The following is an 8,246-nucleotide window of genomic DNA, read 5'->3' on the forward strand; positions in this document are numbered from 1 at the left end:
CGCTGACCGAGAGCGCAGCGTGTCTTACCGCATGGCGCGAGCCCGGTCGGTGCCTACGGTGGACGGCCCCAACTTGGTCTCTGTGTGCAGTGATATCGTTTTTGCCGGCGTGCGGTTTATATACCGTTCACCGTTTTTTGAAGGTCTAATCATGGAGAAAGGAATCCTTCCATAGTCTAATTGTTCATCCTTTTCATTTCATCTTCGATCCAAACTATGTATAGCTTTATAAATATTATTCTGCTGTTATTTAAGATTTTAAGGGGGTGTTTTACAATAACTATTGTTATCACTATGCCGTCTGGTTTATAAACCTTTGGTCGCATTATGCAATTTAATAAATATTCATTTCTTTGTCAGCCATTATCCAATGAGAGAAGACTATTTACCATAGCGCATACTAATTATCATATTGAGTATACACGGTTGTGTCAAGGCTATCCTCCGCCTCGACTTACTGTACGGCTGTTTGCGGAAGTGTGTGGGGCGTAGATACATGTGCATAAAGCACTCGCAAGGGTCGTTGAGGCTAACGGTATACTGTGTCGCGGCGCACACGGTAACAAGCTCGTATGGGAACAAGCTGATAGCCTTGGTCAAGGCTAGCGACCATCGTACCGGCTGCACTGATGTACTAATCTGACTACTACGTTTGACTTGGCTACGGCTAGCTTTGGCAGACACCTCGTGCGTTTGCCCATGATTTATTATACGCATAATGGTCACTAGCCGTAGCCACATAATCATTATTGCCACTGGTTACCATCAGTAAAAAGACGTGCATTGAATGCATGGTTTGCAGGGCAACCGGTACCCGTATGCACTGTTGATATACATGTATCTGGAACTTGACTGGCAAGGCACCATTCTAGCATATGTACATACGTTGTATGCTATGTCATGTATGTGGGAAGCATGCGTGCCTGATTCGGTTGCGAGAAAGTTTGCTCTTTTTTACGCACAGTTGGAGTTAATTTGAGTCATGTCTGCCAATTCGGCAATCATACTGTATGCATACAAGGACCATAAAGAGTACATTGATGCCAAAACTGGAGGCAAAAAAACATGTCGCAGTTTGTGTTTTTTGACCAAAAAGAACCAGCATCATAGTGAGGTACTTTAGTGAAAAAATCGTGACACGGTGGACAAAAGCACCATTTTTTCACCAAAGCATCTCCATGGTATACCTTTTCGAAAAAAAGACGGACGCAAAAAATTGGATGATGAGAAGGGCATGTATGACGTCATTATGACGTCATCAGCTAATTATTACATGAAATATATATAAATTGATAATATCTTCTGAACTACAAACATCACAACAACAAAAGTCGCATCAAATGAAAGGGACCAACAAGATCTTTCATTTGAGTGGTATGCCAGGAGCGTTGAATGTAGTAAAGGGTGGTTTTGGGGGCCAAAAAGCACCTTTTTTGTCAAAAAAACCTGATTTTTTGCTAAAATCATGTATTTTTGTTTGGCACCTTGTATGTGTTATTGTGAGATTTTGTTTTTAAGTCAGAGAAAAAGGTTCCAATTCTATGCCAAAAGAAATTTGGCAATTGATTATTATTATTTGTAATTGATTATTAGTATCTTAAATGCTTACACTTGTTCCTTAGATAGGTGGAAAAACTGCAGTTACCGTAAGGAAAGTTATCACCACTTTAGGGTATGGGCCAAAATGGGACTTAAGATTTCTTGTATTACCTTGATAAGGGCCAAAAATAGTTCTGCTTCCCATTACATGGCATTTGAAAACAGGGTTGGTAGGTAAGGATTTTTTGGTTTGTGTACAATCATATATGGAGGCGTCTGCGTGTAGTCAAGGGTGAAAGGGAGAAATTGATTGTTTTGGGTTCTTTTTTTTCTCATTTTTCCCATAAAACAAATTAGGGTAGGGGCTGTCAGAATAGGGTAGGTAGGGAAACCGGAAGCAGAACAGTTTACTATCATTTTTTTTGGCCTAATACCAGCAAATAGATGGTATGCATTACTTTTATCAATGCATGTCCAGTTTGAGGAGACTTTTGAATCAAGACCTCCAACTAATCATGCATAGGCCTACGTTCTTTTTATATATCGAAAGTTAAAAAGCTTAAACTGTTGTGCAATAGCCCAAAAATAAAAGCTTACCACTTTGTATTCATTATGTTCAAATTGACTATCTGATTGTTGAAACCAATGCATTTAGTGGTGAGACTCCTTTTTGCGTCTCAAAGTGCCTGAAAATGTAAAATTGTCGTGGAATTGCCCATAAACAATCAGAATAAGTCAGGAGTAAGCCTAATTCATTTGGGGTCAAATCGGTTAGGATGTGCTGGGGTGAAATGGAGAAATGAGCAGCCCTATCTCCACTGAAGTACTCCATTGCATAGCACAGCGTCTCAACATTATCATCTTCCAATAACATTCTAAGGACCAGTTCTACGAGGAACTCAACACCACCATCAGAGGTATCCTTGTCATAGAACAACTGTACCTCCTTGGCGAATTCAACGCCCGAGTGGGATCTGACCACAACTCCTGGCCCAGCTGCATCGCTCACGTTGGCGTTGGCGAGCTTACTGAGAATGGGCAGAGGCTGCAGAAGCACCTCAGATCCCGTCAATGGCTTCAGTTTCATCTCATCATCACAGGAAGACCCTCACGAAACTGCGTTCTCATCACACGCAGCGCTGACTGTTATACAGACCACTCCCAAATAAACAGATCCACCGCTCAAGGCAAAAAAAGACGCCCATACTTCAAACATCGCCAGGACGTCAATCCCAGATCTGTACAACACGAGGAATTTCCCTCCTCGGTATCGTTAAGAAGGCCTTCGCCCTTGTAGTGCTGAACAGATCGCAGCTGCTAGCTGAGCGCATATACCCTGAGAGGCAGTGCGGATTCAGAGCTGAAAGATTAAAGATCGACATTATCTTCTCCATTGTCTTCGACTTACGGCACTTCGTGGAGAAGTGCCGAGAGCAGCGACGACCGATGTACTGACCGCCGACCTAGCCGATGAAGCCCTTTGACCTTCGTCAGTAGAAAAGGCCTCTTCAGGCTACTGCAGAAGATTGGATGTCTCCAAGTCATCAAAAACATTCAACTCCATTACCTTATCAGCATCGGACATATGATGTGCACAACAGCTTAGCACCGCCGAACACTGGATGTGATCTGTCCGGATCATCTCTAGCAACATGTCTGCAACGAGGTTAACACAAACTCGAGTGCAAATACCTTACCAGTTCGTTGATGCGTCAAAAATACTGAGACAATTGGAGAAACCAACCCTCCCAATGAAGGCATATAATGTTTCCGGAATCATCAGCCATGGTTCGATATACCTTATGGGTATACCAGCAGAATGACTGGCAACGTGAGAAGGACCAGCTATCAATGGGCTCCCTACTATACGAGCCGCACGTACCCTACGAGCTGCACCCTACACTTGGTCAAAATCTACACTGGCACACTGACCCCAAAGCCTCAGGCCCCCACAGGAACCAAAGGGTTGACCACTACCACTCCGGTGAGAGACATACAAGACCTGAAGGACCGGCTCCCAACGCAGTGTGATACTTTCGACGACTTAGATATGCGCTCTCCTACGCCTCAAGCCAGATACTCAGTTCCACACAAATCCGCCACATAGGTGCAGCTTTCATGTCAAACCAAAACCGCAGGCCGAGCTGAAAAAGACTGAGAAAGGCTGGGTCATACAAAAAGTCTCCCATCACACGGACGGGTGCAGCTCTATCACAGCAACTGCCAAAAATGACGGCCCGTTCAGGATGTGTCCGGATCCCAAGCAGCTAAACACATAATGTTTTCTAAAGATCCCCACTCTTGAGGAGCTCAAGCCAGAATTTGCACTGGAAAGGTTCTCCTCCAAGCTAGACGTCAAAAGCAGGGTATTGGTCTGCTCATCTAGGGCAGTCTGAAAAACTGACAACATACATGTACAATTAGGTAGTTAACAGCTTTCGTCGCCCATTCATCGGCTTATCAGTAAGCCAAGATAATAGTCCCAAAAAATATTGATGGCAAAATAAGCTAGATGGCTTGATGCGTTGGAACAATCACCGCGACGACATTGCAGTATTCGGTCTCCCTTGAAGAGCATGACGAACGGTCGAATGTCTCATCACCCTGATGGAAACTGCTGGTTCCTTAGCATAGTCAACAATGTCTCACACTACACCCCAAATTGCACAGACAAAGTTGCTCCCTTCAGCGATCTTCTTCGAAAAGATGTACCATTTCTCTGGGAAGAGGACCATCAAGCTTCTTTTACAACCCTTGAACACTCCATCTCAACTCAGTCCTGGCTACGATTCTCCGACACACTGGTATAGAAACCATCCTCAAGGTAGATGCATCTGAAAGAGGATTGGGCAACACCCAGGAAGGTAAATCCATCGCATTTTCCTCAAAGATCCTATAGATCCTCTTCCCAGAGCATATTCTCGAATATCGAGAGGGAAGCTGTGACACTGCTGCAACTTCATTCGGCTCCAACTTCATTGTTGTCACTGACCATTAAAACCATTGGTTACGATCTGGCGCAAAATCCTAGCCAATACACCACACCGCTTGCAGCGTCTTAAGCTACAAGGATACAACTTCGACGATGTCTACAGACCTGGTGCTATGATGGTGATCGCAGATGCACCCGGCAGATTGCCCAACCCCTCCAAGCTCGACAACGAGACATGTGATGAATCTGTAACTTAGATACACTGGGATGGGCACCAGACTGTAACTTATGTTACATTTTTTTGTCCGCCTATCTTTGGAATAAGTTTAAACATTTAAGATACCAATAATCAATTACGAAAACTCTCTTGGCATAGTATTTGAACCATTCTCTCTGACTTAAGAACCAAAACTCACAATACCACTTACGGTTTGCATGTTAAAACAAGGTGCCAAAATGATAACCCCAAATCCTTGATTTGAGCACCAATTTTGTTTTTTTTTTACCAAAAAAGGGATTTTTGGCAAAAAAACACCCTGTACTACATTTCATCCCACTGACATACCACTCAAATGAAAGATCTTGTTGTTCCCTTTAATATGATACCACATTTGTTGTTGTGATGCTTGTCGTTCTGAAGATATTATCAATTTATATGTTTTTCATGTAATAATTAGCTGATGACGTCATAATGACGTCATACATGCCCTTCCCATCATCCAATTTTTTGCATCCGTCTTTTTTTCGAAAAGGTATACCATGGAGATGCTTTGGTGAAAAAATGGTGCTTTTGTCCACCGTGTCACGATCCTTGGTATTTTTGTCACTAAGGTACCTCACTATCAGCGATAAGGCAGGGACAACGTCTGCCTTCATCAAATATGTGCGGCGTCATCACCCTATGTAGGCCTAGCTAGGTTTTCTTCCTTGCGTGGTTGTTATTGTTATTGTCTAATGTCTATGACATGTTTGTTTCAATTTCTTTAAAAGTCTAATAAAGCTAAATTACCGGTAGTGTCCAAAACTGTCCAAACAACACAAATCTGTGTTTCATGATTGATTTTCAATATGCATTTGTTTTTATGTGCATTTTGGCCCAATTTAAAAGGAAGATACAACATTTGCAAACATCAAAACACGAAATTATCAAATTATCACGAAATACCTAACTGGATTGTTAGGGACTGACAGTCTAAATCATCCTGTAAAGTTGTGGCTCCTGGTGTGCTGACATTTCCAAGAAAAACTGTATTTTTCCAACGCTGGTTGGCCGACCAGTGTTGGAGAAAACTGGCTTTTTTCAAAAAGTAATCCTAATTTTTCATATTTAGTTCGTCTGCATTTTCTTTGCAATTGATTACACACATGTGAAGACTACAAGCCTGCTAGACTGATTCTCTGATTTGACAATTCCCCAAAGTCTATTAATTGCTCCCTTTCATCTTTAGTAGGGTCAGGGAACCAGACTACAAGAATATGATTTTTTTTCCCCTTTTTTTCTAGCATCTACGAACCCAAAACGTGAAACAAGTCAGTGTAACAATATTTGCTGTAACATACTAATCCTCCAAATCCATTTATTTCTGAAAATTGCAGCAAAAGCAAATGTTGTACATTCCCTTTAACACTGGAAGTACTATTGTTATTAAAGAGGTTGTGGAATGCTGAAAGTCGTTTTGTTTTTTATATTTTTTTTATCGTAGAGTTGACCCATATATATATCATAATGACAAAGCCCCATTCTTTTGTAGTGTGCGTTTATATGTTTATAAAACTGAAATTCATCAAGTAATTTGTTGGTCGGCGAGCGCATAATTGAAATCAACAGTCGTCGGGTTCTTCGTAAAATGAGAAAAATCGTGACATAATAAACAGGACTTGTTTATACTACGCTGCATCCGGAGTCCTGTTTATTATGTCACGATTTACTATGTTTTGTTTGCTGCCCCCAACGACGCTTTTTACACAAATTGCACGTTCAGGTCGAAACAGGACCTGAAAAACAGCTCTCAAAAAAGTACCTTTTGTACTCATTTCATGACAGACACATTGGTCGTTTTTATTTCATCACACCTTAGGCTACATATACCCAAAAAATGACGGAAATGTCTTCGAGCATTCCACAACCTCTTTAAAGTTGTAGTTGGTTCAGTAATGTGAGCCTTCATTCAATTTCATATTCCTTTCTTGATTTATTCAATTCTTTATTTAATTTTTGTCTGTTTTGTTTTGTTTGTGCATAGGCCCTTAATACAATAACATAACTTATACAAAGATGATTTACATGTGTTTATTTATAAATCCGGTCTTGGTCTTGGTCTCAGACTGTCGGTCTCGGTCTTGGACTGCTTTTTTCGGCCTGGTCTTGGTCTTGGTCTTGGACTGCTTTTTTCGGCCTGGTCTTGGTCTTGGTCTCGGACTGTCGGTCTCAGTCTTGGTCTTGGTCTCAGACTTCCTGGTCTTGACTACAACACTGGTGGTGATCTGTCAGGATATTTCTTATATTTGTTTAATCTGAAATCATTTTAAATGGACTCCTGATGGCATACTTTTGGCAGAACTGTATTTTCCTATTGAATAGCAGGGAGTACTCGGCTGGGAGTGTTCTTTCTTATGCAGATGAGGAAGTGTTCTGCTTGAGTGGAGCTGTGCAGCAGCAAGGCGTGCAGGCAGCCATTGACGGTTTTCACCACAGCCGATACAGACGTCCTTACTTTTCTCCAAGAAAAAGCAGTTGCGAGGTTCCGAGGACACCTTTCCAGAAGTGGTGTTTAATTATCACACACAGACAAAATACACTTAAGGTCTTTTAACTTTTTGTGATGAAAGTCACAAGAAGGTGAGGTAAGAGTAAACAATGCGATATTATATAATCGATGTTGGTCGAGACTCACGGTGAGTTAGAAAAATTGTTAGTACGTTGTAAGTTCACGGACTCCGTCGGCTGCTCATCGAAGAACCGTGCTCCCCATATATATGTGTATTTAACATGTTTTCTTACAGTGAGGGATGACAGGCGCAATAGGAAATAATTTATTTCCGTTTGAGCTTGCGAATTAGGAAATAAGAATATTACATATTGGATATCATTTCCTGTGCACCCTTTTAAATTAAAGTATCTTATGGGCAATACCATGATAATGTGAACATGGCTGAAAAATGGAAAGTTTATGAAAATCTTAAAAATATAGGTACCATAACCCCAAATGTGGTATCAAATTAAAGGGGACAACAAGAACTTTGATTTAAATGATGTGCCAGTGAGATGGAATATGGTTAAGTTTATTTGTTTCTCAAAAAAATGGTATTTCACCTGTAAAGTATGGATTTTAGGTAGTCATTTTGGAACCTTGTTTTTACATGCAAAATGCAAGTGTTATTGTGAGGTTTTTTTAGTGAAAGAGAAAAAGGTTTATTATCTATGCCTAAAGAGTTTTTCGGATTATAAGTTTCTTAAATGTTTAAACCTGTACCAAAGATGGACGGACTGTAATGTGAGTGACCGCAACGTGCGTTGCCACAATATATACCTCTCTCAGATTTTATAATTGATTATTTTTTGATAATTGTAATGGTAGAATATGACTTGTAATCTAATGATGTAAGGGCACTAAATCTAAAAAAAAGAAGTTTTCCATCAGTGCACAGTATGAGTAAAACCCTCAAATGTAAGGTATTTAATTTTTCCATGTCCTTTTTGTGTAACGTGACTTGCCAATAAAAAAACTCATTGCCAAACCAATAGAAGTTCATTTTGTTGGCGTTTAGTCACTTA

Source organism: Patiria miniata, unplaced genomic scaffold (assembly GCF_015706575.1).
Source record: "Patiria miniata isolate m_02_andy unplaced genomic scaffold, ASM1570657v1 HiC_scaffold_28, whole genome shotgun sequence".
In the NCBI taxonomy this organism is placed as follows: domain Eukaryota; kingdom Metazoa; phylum Echinodermata; class Asteroidea; order Valvatida; family Asterinidae; genus Patiria; species Patiria miniata.